The following is a 16,093-nucleotide window of genomic DNA, read 5'->3' on the forward strand; positions in this document are numbered from 1 at the left end:
ACAAGGTTCAAAGCTTCAGTCTACCTGCCAACCTTCCACCCTCAAAGACTGATTCCACCGAGAACCATTTGGAGCTTTGCAGGGACAGAATCACTTGTAAAAGTAAGGGAGGAATAGGTAATAAGGAGATGTGTCTACATAAATAGGACAAATAAATAATAGATTGCCTCTCAAACCCACATTTGTCCCCATGCTCCTGACACAGGTGTGCTGGTTTTTAAATTTCTGCTTAGAAGCCGTGATAATGGAAGTATCCACAAGTGGCAGTAAGAAACTGGTGAGGGAGGGAGAGCAGCCAGTGCATTAGACATAAGAACCAAATGCGTTCATAGGCTCCAAATTATTCCCTTAGCACAAATTCACTTTATTTTGACCACTCTCCCTCTTTTTTTTTTTTAATTTTTTTAACGTTTATTTATTTTTGAGACAGAGGGAGACAGAGCATGAGTGGGGGAGGGGCAGAGAGAGGGAGACACAGAATCGGAAGCAGGCTCCAGGCTCTGAGCCATTAGCCCAGAGCCCGACGCGGGGCTCGAACTCACAGACCACAAGATCGTGACCTGAGCCGAAGTCGGACGTTCAACCGACTGAGCCACCCAGGCGCCCCTCCCTATCTGTCTCTTAATTTCCTGCCTACAAGTCATTCATTCATTCATTCATTCATCTACTTAACCAACCATCCATCCATCCATCCACCCATTTAAAAAGCTATTCAAAAACCTATGATGAGCACTAGAACAGAATGTCCCAAGTATGATCAGTTTTGTGGCTAAGTTGGGGAAATATCATGTATTCATGTCACAAATCCTCTTCCTGGAAACACGAGGCACACAGGTATACTGTTAAAGGCTTTAAGGGGTCTTGCAGTAAAGAAATCCATTTACATTGCTTGATCCAGTGCTCCCCCAGAGTCACATTTTACATATCACACCTACTAAGCCCTCTGTGTAGACCAGAGCTGCTGGGAGCCCCTCAGGAAACGTTGATCTGTGTGCGGGCTAAACTGCTCCTAGTCCTCATCCAGTTCACACCTTTTCCTTCCCAGAGGTCCCTTCCTGGCCAGCTCCTCTTCATGCTTCTTATAGTGGTTCATGAGGGGACCACATTTTATTTCCCCAGAATCTTTCTTACATTCCTGATTTCTTAAAACAGGCTTATTGGCCCTTTGGCAGAATAAAGCCCTTCAGATGGCATGGCATTCCTCATTGCCGACGGTCATCTGGCTTGGACACTGGACAATGGTAAAGTTCATGAGGAGGACTTTGTCCAGGCGCCTGGGTGGCTCAGTCAGTTAAGTGACTCTGGATTTTGCCTCATGTCATGATCTCATGGTTTGTGAGTTCAAGCCCTGAGTTGGGCTCTGCACTAGCAATGCAGAGCCTGCTTGTGATTCTCTCTCTGCCTCTCTCTCTGCCCCTCCCCTACTCTCTCTCTCTCTCAAAATAAACAAATAAAGTTGAAAAAAAAAGTGAAAAAGGAAGGCTTCGTCAACATTCAAACCTTAGCATCCTTGACTCTTTTTTAAAATCTCTATTGTTGACAGCCTTGGAATCATCACTCCAAAGTGCTCCATCCCTGTAGTACTGAACCCTGAAGTCCTTGGCCTTGAATCTGACTGCTTTTCCCTTCTGCCCTTTCTACTAAACCTTCTTTGTCTTTGGCAGACTTCCAGTTCCTGGCCTTAGTCTGGGTGCATCCTTAGAGTTTTAACATGGCGCCCACAACACCCAAGATGCCCTCCCGAGTCACCTTGACTTTCCACCACGTACTTACTTCCCAATCCTCAATGTTTGGCAAACTCAACCATGCATAATTGGCTTCTGGGTTGCTATATGATGACAATGACATTGATGTTACTTGGTGATGGGATGCTTGCTAATTTATGTTATCTAACTTCAGCTGGGCTCTCAGGGCAGTTTCAGACTTGACATGAATTTCTAAATTTTTTTCCTAAATAACTCACTGTCCTCTTTACCTCTGCAGTAGAGCTGTTCTATTCTTCTGACACTCCCAAACCCACCTGTATTTTCCTTATATTTATTTATTTCTTAAAAAAATTTTTTTTGAGTGTAGTTGACACACAATGTTACATTAGTTTCAGGTGTAAAACACAATGATTTGACAAGTTTGAATACTATGCTGTGCTCATCACAAGCATAGCTATCATGTTTGATACCTACTACATGTTTATACACTATGATAACTGCCAAGTGTCAGGGACTACTTCTGTGAATTCAAATGGCCCTATTTCTTACGTTTCTCCTCCTTCTCTGAGAAACCCAAGGCCCACCTAGGTTTGTGACTAAGTTTATTCAACTTGTCTCTGTGGTTATGTCCACCATCAGTCCCTTTCTTTCCACGGATTCTTTTTTGCTTACACAAGTGTTCAGTTTCCTTTACCCTTAAAAACAAACTAATAAAACTTCCCTTCTCTCTTAAAGTCCACATCTCTAGCCTTCCCTTCATTGTGTACCTTCTGGGAAGGGCAGTGTACTTTCCTCTGTAAGTATGGTGACCATATCTTCTGATCCAAAAGTAGGCCATACCATCTGCCCAAATTAATAAATCTGTAATGATGTGGGAGAGAAAGACATAAACCAGGTCTGCCCTGGGAGCTCCTAGTTCGTAGACCACCCCGCTGACAGGGCATCTCTGTTGATGGTCTGGGCTCTGCCATTCTTCTCTTGACCCATCCTGTCCCATGCAGCTCAGCCACCACCTCTGAAGCATAGCTCAGGAAAAGTTCTTGGTGATACTTGCTATTTAATTAAGTTGCTCCCCTTTTGCAAGAGTGCTCTCAGTGACAATCTAACAAAAATTGTGAGGAGAAAACTTTAAAGTTTGAACTACACTGCTCTCCACTGATCTCCTGATCCTATTTTGAATATATTCCAGTCAGAACTTTCTGTCTTGTCTTCTGTATAAAAACTGTAGTATCCAAATTATTGTTTCTCTTTGATTCTAAAAGGCAAACGGGTGACTAAGGAATACAATGATTTATTGTAGCCATTTTTATCCGTCTTTTGGACCAACCTACCAAAAATCAACTACAGTGGAAAGTAAGGGATACCAAATTATATTTGGTTCTCTCTAAGCTCTTATTTGAAATTAATTAAAATACAGCAAGTGTCTTGGGGCGCTTGGGTGGCTCAGTCGGTTAAGCGTCCGACTTCGGCTCAGGTCGTGATCTCGCGGTCCGTGAGTTCAAGCCCCGCGTCAGGCTCTGTGCTGACTGCTCAGAGCCTGGAGCCTGTTTCGGATTCTGTGTCTCCCTCTCTCTCTGACCCTCCCCCATTCATGCTCTGTCTCTCTCTGTCTCAAAAATAAATAAACGTTAACAAAAAATTAAAAAAAAAATACAGCAAGTGTCCAAATCTACATGGCCCACATGGCTTTGCTCTCCAACTTTCTGAATGCTTTAGAAAGAACTGGATTTCCTGAAAATTGAGTCAGAATGTGGCCTGATGACAAGCAGACAGCAGCTTCTGGATATTGATAATTTATGTACAGTGGAATTAGCCATATATGGGAAGTTTTCCCAGAAGTAACCAACTCTGAAACATGATTTCAAAATATAACACTCTGTGAAAGAAAAGGAGCGCCTATATCTTGTGAAATCACTTATCTAATATGTAAGAGAAAATTTAATAAACTACACAAATGATGTAAGATAATATATTATAAATGCAATATATCTTGAGATAGGAATCACATGCTCTGATGAATAGAGTCTGCTGGCTGGTGAGAAAGAGCAATAAAGGAGACCTAAAGAAATTGAATGAAAGAAGAAAAAGACGCCTGGTCATTGTAACCCCAATAAATGCCATGGCCCCAGGTGTCTCAGTATAAACATAACATCACACTCAAAGGAAACACAAATCTGACATTAGAATCCTAGAAACATAATGTAGACCTTTCGTGTAGGTTTCCTTAAAGCAGAAGTACTCAGGGATTTTACATCATGCCCCATGAAGACACATCCCAGAAATCTTGGGACATAATTTTCTGTCCCACAATTTCCACACTTTTAGCAGCTGTTAGAAACTTTCCACTTTTTCTCATTCTTGCTGAGCTCTCCGTATAACCTCCTTGCCTTTCACATGCCACATGGCCCCAGCTCCCAGCTCTAAGTCATCCTCACACTACCCCCCTGCCAATCGTCTGCAAGATGGACAACTCTACAATGGATGAAAAACCCAGGGCTCCATGACCCTTGATGCTTCCTTATTAATTGTGGAGCAAAATTCATAAAGCCCCCTGGATGCTACAGTTCTTCTCTTGTGAAAAAAATTTTAGAAAGTTCATGGTGAATAAAATTACGTACCTAATTCACAGTCAATGTTTGCTCGTAGCTCTATGTTCTTCAGTTACTTGCTATTCTATAGTAGAATAGGGCTGTATCTCTGGACACAGTCCCAACTTGGAAATATTTACCACGAGACCCAGTATCTTCAAATTCTGATTCCCTGCTCGATATTAGCTTCCTGAACTAAACATTTCATATCAATTAATTCAGGGAGTCGATAGTATTATTACGTGAGGCTCACATGAGAGGTCACGTAAGAAATAAGCCAGGAGCAGAGATTTGAATCAGGGTCTATGGGACTTTAGAGGTCATGTGCTGATCGCTCAGCATATGATCTCTTGGAACAACAGAATGCCATACTGACATTCTGGTTTTTAGACGCATCTAGAGTGATATTAATATAAATCAACTTCTAGTGCTTGTTCTTTGGAATGATCTGATCAAATAAACTGTTCAAACTACAAAGGTAAGGATTTGACCTTAGAGTGCAAGTAGTTCTCCCCTTGGTCAGTCTGGAACCATCACTTCAATCACTACAACTACATTAGAATATAGCACCCAGAAACTTACAAGTGCCCTTTCCTTTCCTTCTTATAAGTTCAAAAGAATGTTCTTATGCTTTAAGCATTTTCCAAAGACTATTACAGTGATTTTTATGCAGAGCATGGTTTCTTGGTTAATAATTTAGAGACATATTGGGTTAAACAAAGTTAAACAAGATTCCTTCCCCCACACCACCACTATTTTAACTGCAGTACTTCTCAGAGCCTTTAATAATTCCCACAAGGGGACAATACTATCACAGGACACAGTAGCTTTCCTCAAGCTTGCTGTCTATATATCATTTACGTGGGAATTACAGTCCCTTCAGAACTTGCCACACTCAGTGATTCTCAATGGGAGAACAGGGCTTAAGGTGTTCGTGAGGTTAGGTAGTGTCCAGGGAAGTTTAGTCTGCTTTGTTGCTGGGACTCTATGAAGAAACCATGTGGGTAGTGGGAGGATCAAAACACATACATAAAAATATATCATCCTAGACTTTGGGGTCTCCAGTTGGATATAAGCAATCAGCCTGCCTCGAGAGAGGGAAATCTGGGCCATGTCTTCCCTTAAGGGATGCTGTTCTGAGAGGCATCCACCCTGCCATCCCGAGTCCTCTTGTTTCTTGCTTCCTTTCTGGTAATCAGAAAGTCCCTGATTTTGATTATAAGCTGCTATTCCCGGGGGCTGTCTACAAATTGTGCAGTCCAGAAAAACACAGAAAAGCCTCTAAACTTGATGAGCATTTTTTCTGGATAATTGTTCCCCCAGTGCTCTGGGGTATAGTGTCATTGGGGAACTCCCTCCCCCAGAAACCTACCCCCTGCCCCAGGGTTCGTACTTGCCCGGAAAGTACTTCTGTGGGCTTGGACTTGAGCTCAGCAAAACCTGCCATTTCCGATTTATTTTTCTTTTTGCTTTTTGGTCTAATTAAAACTAAAGGCATTTGGTCTTTCTTGGTCTACCAACGAATCTCATATAATCTCTAGCATAATGTAAGGATGTCACGACAGGCAGGCATTATGTGCCTTGCCCAAGAATCCAGTTTGTGAATGGTCAGCCCTGGAACAGGCAAAAGCTGAGCGGGCATCAGAAGATTCTGGCTCCTGGCCCAGTACTCTGCATTACTCCCAGCCAAGCCTGAGTTACCTTGGGGGCGATCTGTGTCCAAGGGCAGGCCTTAATACATCTGAATGGGTTTAAGAAAGGCTTAAGTAGAAATTTCATTCATTCATTATTCAGTGCCTACTATGTGCAAGATTGTTTCAGGCTACATTGATGTTGGGATTTAGTGAACAAGAAAAGATCTTTGTTTACACACAACACTGTAGGACAGGAGACAGATAAACAATAATATAGTGCTGGTGGGGGAGGAGGGCAATGGTGGGTGGGGTGAAGAAGGTATAGTATTACATAGCATATATTAACTAGAATGTTAGCAATTTCATCAAGTGTTTTCCTTTACTTTAAAGTTTATTTATTTATTTTGAGACAGAGAGAGGGAGAGAGAGAGGGAGAGAACTCAAGCAGGGGAGGGGCAGAGAGAGAGAGAGAGAGAGAGAGAGAGAGAGAGAGAGAGAGAGAGAATCCCAAGCAGGCTCCACAATGAGGGGCTCGAACTCACCAACGATGAGATCAAGAGTTGGACGTGTAACTGACTGAATCCCCTAGGCACCCCTAATCAAGGATTTTTGCAAAAGTTTTTAAAACTTTATCCTCTAGGATGCCCTTTTCTTAGCAATACCTATCACCTACCTCTTCCTCTCTACCATTTATTAGCCCTTTGCATCAAGAAACTCATTTAATTCTTACAAAGAAGGTTGTAAGACAAGTGTGATTATCCCTATTCTATAGGTGACAAAACAAAAGTCAGAGATGTCAAGCAATTTATCTGAAGACACTCTGCAACTGATATGGAGATGGAACTAAAATTCAGCTCTGACTTCAAAGGTCAGCCCTCTGTTACCCTCAGCATTCTGAGGGATCTTTTGCAGGGAAGATGGAGTCCCCTGATTTCCTGCTGCGTCTGTTAAAAAAAAAAAAAAAGCCATAGGCCCAAGGTGGAGTCACTTCCCCCAGGAGAGCAAACCAAGATTTAATTGCACTTTCAACCTCTCTAGGAATGGAATTTTAAGCCAATCAATCTGGAATTTTCTGGTCATCACCCCCCCCCCCCCCCACCTTGAAGTAATCGGTCGTGTGGGCCCTATCACCCCCCCCCCCCCAAACATGAAGTAATCCACCTAATAAGACCCCCGCCCTTTCCCCCAAGGGAAGGTGACCTTGCCTGAAACAATCCTTCTTTTCTTTTACTAATAACCCCCATGCCTCACCCAGCTTCTTATAAAAGCATTGGGTTTTGTACAACTCTTCCCAGGAGTTCTGCTGTACTTGCTAGGTGGGATGCTGCCCACTCACAAACCAGTAGCTTAATAAAACCACTGAGATCTTCCAATTTATTCAGTTGAATTTTTATTGTTTAATAGCAGGATTATGCCTTACAGGAATGTGACTTCAACGGAAAATAGAGCATAGAACTTGTGTTAGATTTTGATGGTCACTTAACATTTGTTTGTTTTTGAACCAAGGTAAACCTTCCAGAGTAGCTGCCAAGAGCTCTGCTTCTGGAACTCACCTTCCCTTCTCACTCTGAGTGTTGGTGAAGCGGGCACAGCTTTCTGGGAAGGCAAACCAAAACTTAAACAGCACATCCTTTGTCCTAACAATACCACTTCCAGGATTTTACCTGACAGGAATTCTTGCAAAAAAATAGAGTGAGGCAAATTTACACATACCGACATTGAAAATTTTTCACGATAAATTTCGGGGAAAAAATTGCCAAGTTGGGAACAACGAAATATGATCCTATTAGGAGGAAAAATAATTTTACAAATGTAGGCATATGTTTGCGTATCTGTCCAGTATATACCAAACTAGTAAGTGCTTACAGATTGCATTTTGTTTTTTTAAAACTATTTTCTACTGTACAAGTAAAGTGTTTTTAAAATATACCAAAATGATAACTGAAAAATTCATCCAGAAAACAAAATCTCAGTCTTCTTACGGACACAAGCTCAGTTCAGCATCTGAGCTGTTCAGATTTTTTTCCAATAAATACTAAAATATTGTTTTTGAAAAGTTACTTCAAATTAAAATTAGGGAAGAAAGTAGAAAAAATTTTTATGGTATCTACTTTATCCATTTTTCTTTGATTTGATTAATTTTGTAGACAGTCCCTTTATTTTTTTAAGTTAAGCATTTGATTTATCAACTGCACATTTAACAGACTTTGAGTGGTACAATACCAATTATAAAGTAAGACAGCAGAGGAAGGATGTTAATTTCTTTTTGCGAAAGATTTAGAGTTGGCTTAAAGACACTAATCTCAGGCAGAGTTGAAAATTGCTTTTCAACAGGGAAGTAATGGGTTTACAGAAAGGTTAGGTAATTGGTGATTCTTTCTCATTATCTGTTATTGGTTTTCAGAGTAAGAAATCAATCTTGCAACAAATGTGTCTGGCCTGTCCTCAATACTACAATGAAAAAGATGAGTTCACAAAATCAATGAAGCATGTTATTTCTAAGTCAGTACTTAAAAAAAAAAAAGATAAAATCATAAGCCTCAATTGTTATTTAAACCATATTCAGATAAAACAGTTTACTGGACTGAAAAGCTTCATAGCAGAAAAAAAACCCTCACAATTCTTATTAATAAAAAATAACTTCTGCACTTGGATTTTCAAAGAAATATGAGCTCACTGTGAAAGTACTGAAAATTTAGAGAAGCATAAAGAGGAAAATTAAAATAATCAATAATCCCAAACCCAATCTCTCCTAATAGTTTTGTTGCAGCATTTGATTTTTTTTTTTTTTCTATAAATACACACAGTATTTACCAAGTTAGGGCACATACTTTTTTCTCTCTTTTTCTTAATATAATTTATTGTCAGATTGGTTTCCATACAACACGCAGTGCTCATCCCAACAAGTGCCCTCCTCAGTGTCCATCACCTACTTTCCCCTCTCCCCCACCCCCCATCAACCCTCAGTTTGTTCTCAGTATTTAAGAGTCTCTTACGGTTTACCCCCCTCCCTCTCTGTAACTTTTTTTTCCCCTTCCCCTCCCCCATGGTCTTCTGTTAAGTGTCTCAAGATCTACAAATGAGTGAAAACATATGGTATGTGTCTTTCTCTGACTGACTTATTTCACTTAGCATAAGTTCCATCCACATTGCTGCACATGGCCAGATTTCATTCTTCCTCATTGCCAAGTAGTATTCCATTGTATATATAAATCACGTCTTCATCCATTCGTCAGTTGATGGACATTTAGGCTCTTTCTGTAATTTGGCTATTGTTGAAAGCACCGCTGTAAACATTGGGGTACATGTGCCCCTATGCATCAGCACTCCTGTATCCCCTGGGTAAATTCCTAGCAGGGCCACATACTTTTTTCTAACCTTTTAAAAAAACTTACTCTCCAGTGCACATTTCCCCAGCTCTAAAACTAGCTTTCTAATATTTGATTTTAATGGCTCTCTAGTAGTTAATGTTGTGTTTATAATTTTTTACCACCATAAATAATACCATGATAAAGAGTATTATAAATACATCATCTGTGCTTATAGTATTATCTAGCAACACTGAAAGACAGAAGAATTTCCCACCCATGTTGGGAAACTACCAGGCAGCAGAAGTTTCTTTTCTTTCTACAGCACATTAACTAACTGTTTTATCAGTATCTCTCATTGACTGCCTATCTATTCCTGACTACTTTGGGTAAACAAAATTAATTCATCCAAAATTCATATGGCAAGCTGTGATAATGTGCTGTGCTGTTAGAGGAAAACGGCATTAGTGACTCAAAGGTAATAGGGAAGTCTGGAGTGTTAGTGACAATCTAATGCTCTTTTACCCAGCAGCACATTCCTGAGGGATGGTTGACCCAGTAGATGTGGATAGTTCTAGAACTGAGCCCACGTAGGCCACCTAAATTCCAGAGTCTGGCTTTGCTGGGCTACTTAAACACACACTAATTACCCTTAAGGATTCAGTGTCTCTATATTATAATTATAACCATCAATGGTAATAATCATAAATCCATAATTATTAAATAATATATAATAATGACTACTATGTTATTAGTAATGGATAATAACTAGTACTTACTATGTACTCGTACCTACAGAAATCTTACTCAGCCCTCACAACCACACTGTGCAGATGGCATAGCACTCTATGCTATTATTATCCCCATTTTAGCAGACAGGGACAGAGATTAAGGAACTTGCTCAACATCACACTGAGATTAGTGATGGAACCAGTGCCCTATCAGACTGTCACCAAAGACCAGGCTCCCCAAGTCACCATCCTATACTGACTCGAAGGTTTCTGTTCCTTAGTGTCTCTGTTACAACTGAATCTGACGTTTTCTTAGTGTTAGTAAACCAAGCTGGACTCAGACCAAATGCTCAAGTTAGAAGGAACTACAGGGATCCTTGGGATAAATTTCCTACACTTTACAAATCAGGAAACTATGCCTCTGTGAGGTCAAGCTTCTTGCCCAAGGTCACACGGTTGATTAGGGAAAAGCCAGACTAGAATCAGGTCCTGGACTCCTCAGCTCACAGTGTTCCCTCTCCAACACTACTGCCTCCCCTACTTGGTGTGGCTGGAATCCCAGGTGCTGTAAACCTTGGGGGGAATCTTCCCTGGAGGAAGCCAAGGGCATAGTCCAGTGGTTATGAGTGAGGTCTTGGGATCACACAGGTGTGAGGTTGCAGCCCAGGTCTGGCACTGACTTGCTGTATGACCTTGGGTAAATGCTCAACCACCATGTCAGTGATGATGGGGAAATTAAAATGAGAAAATGCAAGTAAGAGGTTTAATATTCAGGCTTTCAGTAGTCATTTTTATCATCATCATTGATTCATCATTTGAAAGAGGAACTCTGGGGCCTTTCATCTTAGAAGCCAGAGGAAAAGACTTAGTCATATATCAAATCATTTCAGACTATGGAAACTTTTGTTTTGTTTTTATAACCTGAAATCTGTAACCTCTGGTGTGATGCCTACTATAATAAAAAAAAATTCTAAAGATCCCTAATGATACCTCATTTGTTCATATGAAAAGAAACATCTGTAACATCTTGCCATACATTGTACTAACAGATTACCCAAGTAAAACAAAAGCACCTCTCCCTGCTCCCTGCGCCCCAAACTGAAACCCCTGCTGTTCCTAACTCTACAGCTCTTCCCTCTGCAAAGAGAACATTCATATCCTTTCTTGCCTGGAATTATCAGCAAACCCCATCAAGATGTCAGAGCAGTGTCAGAGTTAAATCCTTCCATGCTAAAATATTGCTGAGCTATTTATGTCCCTTCTTTTAAGTTAAGATAAAATTCACATACTATAAAATTCATTTTTGAAAGTGTACAATTCAGTGAGGGTTTTTTTTGTATATTCACAGAGTTGCACAACTGTCACCCTAGTCAATTTAAAAAAAATTTTTTTAATATTTATTCACTTTTTGAGAGAGAGAGAGAGAGAGAGAGAGAGAGAGAGAGAGTGAGAGAGACAGAGCATGAGTTGAGGAGGGGTAGAGAGAGAGAGGGAGACACAGAATCCGAAGCAGGCTCCAGGCTCTGAGCTGTCAGCCCAACGTGTCACCCTACTCAATTTTTAAACATTTTTATCACCCCTATACACATGAGCAAACATTTCCCATGGGCCCCTCCTCACATCATCCCAACAGCCACTATTCTACCTTCTGTCTCCATGAATTTGCCTACTTTGCATGTTTCATGTAACTGAATTATATAATATGTGGCCTTTTCTGTCTGGGTTCTCCCACTTATAATGTTTTCCAGGTTCATCACTATACATTTTTTAAGTTTATTTATATATTTTGAGAGAGAGAGAGAAGGAGAGAGAGAACACAGGCAAGTGTGAATGGGGGAGGGACACAGAAAGAGAAACCCAAACAGGCTCTGTACTGTCAGCATAGAATCTGATGCGGGGCTTGAACTCATTGACTGTGAGATCATGACCTGAGTCGAAGTCAGACACTTAACCGACTGAGCCACCCGGGAACCCCGAGAACTTCATTCCTTTTTATGGCTGAATAATATTCCATTTTATGTATATACCAAATTTTGTTTATTCATTTGTTGATGGACATTTGGGTTGTTTCCATTTTTTGGCTATCATGAATAATGCTATTATGAACATATGTGCAAAAACTTTTATGGGAATATTTTTTCATTTCTCTTGGGTAAATACCTAGGAGTGGAATTGCTAGATCATATGGTAACTTTATGTTTAGCATTTTTTTGAAGAGTGCCCAAATTGTTTTCTATACTGGCTGCACCAATTTACATTCCCATCATTAGTGTATAGGGCTCCAATTTCTCTACCTCCAGGTGAACATTTTTCTTTTTTTTAAATTTATAGCCATTCTAGTGGCTTTGAAGTGGTTATCTTATGGTTCTGATTTGCATTTCCCTAATGACTAATGATGTTGAGAATCTTTTCATGTGCTTATTGGCCATGTGCATATTTTCTTTGGAGATAAACCTATTCAAGTCCTTTCCCCATTTTTGAATTGGACTGTTTGTCTTTTTGTAGTTGAGTTTTATATGTATTCTGGATATTAATTTCTTATATATGTACTTTGCAAATATTTTATCCCATTCTGTGGATTGCCTTTCTACTCCACTGAAAAGCTTTTAATTTTGATGAAGTCCCATTTACCTATTTTTTCTTTTGTTGCCTGTGCTTTTGAGGTCATATCCAAGAAATCATTGCCACAGGGTGCCTGAGTGGCTCAGTTGGTTAAGCATCTGACTTCAGCTTGTGTCATGATCTCGCAGTTTGTGGGTTTAAGCCCTGTGTCAGGCTCTGTGCTGACAGCTCAGAGCCTGGAGCCTGCTTTGGATTCCATGTTTCTCTCTCTCTCTGCCCTTCTCCTGCTTGTGCTTTGTCTCTCTCTCTTTCTCTCTCTCTTGAAAATAAATAATAATAAATGTTTTTTAAAAAAAGAAATCATTGCTAAATCCGATGTCATGATGTTTTCCCCTTGTGTTCATAGTTTTAGACCTTACATTTAGGTCTTTGGTCTATTTGAGTTAATTTCTGTATATCATGCAAAGTAAGGGTCCAACTTCATATTTACACATGGATATTCAATTATCTTAGCACTATTTTGTTGTTTCCTAAATGTTTATTTATTTATTTTTGAGAGAGAGAGAGACAGGCAGAGAGAGAATCCCAAATAGTTTCTGCGCTGTCAGCACAGAGCCCAACACTGGGCTCGAACCCATGAACCATGAGATCATGACCTGAGTCAAAATCAAGAATTGGACACTTAACCAACTGAGCCTCCCAGGCACCCCAGCACTATTTGTTGAAAAGACTGTCCTTTCTCCATTGAGTGGTCTTGGCACCCTACTTGAAAATAATTTGACCAGATATTCTAAGGTTTACTTCTGGGCTGTATGTTCTATGTCTGCCATTATGACAGTACCACACTGTTTTGATTACTATGATAAGTTTAGAAATCAGAAATGTGAGTCCTTCAACTTTATTCTTTTAAAAACTCATTTTGGCTATTCCAGCTCCCTTGAAAGTCCAAATGAATGTTAGAATCAGTTTGTTAATTTCTGCAAAAAAGGCAACTGGATTTTTGATAGGGATAACATTGAATCGGTAGATTGTTTGGGGGAGTACTGTGATCTTAACAATATTAACCCTCTAATCTGTGAACATAAGGATGTCTTTCCATTTATTTAGGTCTTATGCAATTTCTTTCAACAATGTTTTGTAATTTTTAGTATACAAGTCTTACAATTATTTTGTTAAATTTATTCTTCAATATTTTATTTTATTTTATTATTTTTTAAAGTAGGCTTCACACCCAGCATGGAGCCCAATGCAGGGCTTGAACTCACGACCCTGAGATCAAGACCTGAGCTAAGATCAAGAGTCAGATGCTAAACCAACTGAGCCACCCAGGCACACTGTATTTTATGGTTTTTGATACTATTGTAAATGGAATTGTTTTCTTAACTCCGCTTTCCAATTGTTTGTGCCTAGTGCACAGAAATACAGCTGAGTTTATATCCTGCTAACTTGCTGAACTAATATATTAGTTCTTACAGTGTTTCAGTGGATTCCTTAGGATTTTCTCTATATAAGGTCATGTTATCTGATAATAGAGAAAGTCTAACTGCTTCCTTTCCAATCTGGATGCCTTTTATTTCTTTTCCTTGCCTAACAGCCCTGGCGAAAATCTCCAATACAATGTTGAATAGAAGTGGTGAGAATAGATATGATTGTCTGGTTCCCGATTTTAGGTGGAAAGCTTTCAGGCTTCTACCACTATGCATCATGTTAACTGTGGGTTTTTCACAGATGCACTTTGTCAGGTTGGGGATGTTCTCTTCTACTCCTATTTTGTTAGGTGTTTTTTCATAAGAGGGGATCAGATTTTGTCAAATGTTTTTCTGCATCTATTGAGATGATCATGTGGTTGTTATCCATTATGCTATTAATATGCTGTATTACTTCGATTGTTTTTCATACCTTTTAACTGTACATTTGGTTTTATATTAATATATTACATTACATGGCTTAAGTACAGTCTGAGAAGAGCACTGTACAAGACCAACATCTATTTATTGTCTATCTGCAGTTCTATCCCTAAATTGGACCTGTACATTGGACAAGAACAGATGGCAAACTGGGACGTGACTGTAACCATGACTTCAAATCACAAACACTCTGATATTTTTAAAAATTATGTTTGTTTCAAGGAAATATATATTTTTAAAATTCATGTTGAACATGCACTCTGTATTATTGTTTGTTATTATAATCACAGTTTCAACCCCTGACGATATGAGTATCAATTAAAATAGCTCTATGACTTAAAAGAAAACTGGTGCATGTTATTTCTAATTTAGTACATATTATTGCAGAAATGACCTGGACCAGACTTTTGGGTAGGTCAAAGTCACTTAATAAGAAAAACACATATGGACCTGGAAATTTCTTTTCCCATAAAAGGCAATAAAATGTTACTGATAGTATTACTTATTAACTTTTTATTTAATTATCTCCTTTAGCCCTATCAGCAACTCTGTGGCCTATGTACGATTAGTATTCCATTTTACAGCTGAGGAAACTCAGAGAGGCTAAATTACATGCCTAATTATTCACAGGTAATATGTAGCGAGGCCAGGATTATGGCTCAGACCCATTTGACTCCCCAGTCTCTACCATTTTTTATACTTTGGGTACCTGAGGTTAATTTATGCACATACTCAAACTATCTATTTCTCCTTTTCAACTGAAATGGGAGCCAAACCTGAAAGGTCATACGGTTCACAATGTCTCTCTCGCTTGTTGACCAAGTACTACTTCAAATCAAGTACTCATTAAGTACTTACCATGGGAATTCAATCTAGTTGTGGATGAGGCTGTACAGGAACTGTTTCGTATTTAATGATGCCAGTCAATGGCTTTTTGACTATGTTTGATGATGTAAGTAGAAGTAGTTACTGACAAAAATCAAACCCACCGTTATAGGAAACAATAGCTTTGCCACAGTAGCTAACAACAGACTGGAGGACATTATGACTTGATACATTATAATCAACAGAGAGATGTTATGTAGAGTGAGCTTGGTAATCCACAAGTCTAAACCCAATACCATGGACCTTCTTGAGTCCCGGCTCAAGGCACGACACTATATCTTAGTTCCCTCTTAACTCTCCAGTTATGCCAGTGGTTTCTGTACCCCCTTGCAGCCCCTCAGCCTGAACTGTCCACGTCTCAGTTTTCTGTTTGTCTTTCTCTGTCTCCTCCAGAAAGGCTCATCTCAAGCTGTCACCATCATAGCTAAGCAGGTGACTTGCAAATATAGAATTCCAGTTCTGACCTCTCCCTCAGATCTAATGCTGATGCTTTTGGAGGCATCTACTTCAACATCCCAGCATCTCAAAGTCAAGATATCCAAACTGGATATAACTTTTCACTTTCTTTTTATGGTACCACTTTCATCGCCCCAGCTCCAAACTCTCGGAGGCAGCTGTTATGCTTCAATGTCTTGGGCAGAGTTCAAATCCATTCTTCCACCAGTTGTCCCAAGATTTGGTCCCTTCCTTCCCATTTTCATTGCTTTCTCTCAACGACCACCTGTGTGGATGTCTGCAACAGCCCCTGATTGTCCTCAGCTGGGAGAGACCA

At 39.8% G+C, this 16,093-nt stretch overlaps 1 protein-coding gene across 4 annotated transcripts in view; it reads right to left on the reverse strand.

The window, feature by feature from the left end:
• The window catches only part of PLCE1 (phospholipase C epsilon 1), a 322,822-nt gene that overhangs the window by 149,132 nt on the left and 157,597 nt on the right, over positions 1–16,093 (reverse strand). The window lies entirely within an intron of this gene.

The sequence above is a fragment of the Panthera onca genome, chromosome D2 (genome assembly GCF_046562875.1).
Source record: "Panthera onca isolate mPanOnc1 chromosome D2, mPanOnc1 haplotype 2, whole genome shotgun sequence".
Taxonomy (NCBI): Eukaryota; Metazoa; Chordata; class Mammalia; order Carnivora; family Felidae; genus Panthera; species Panthera onca.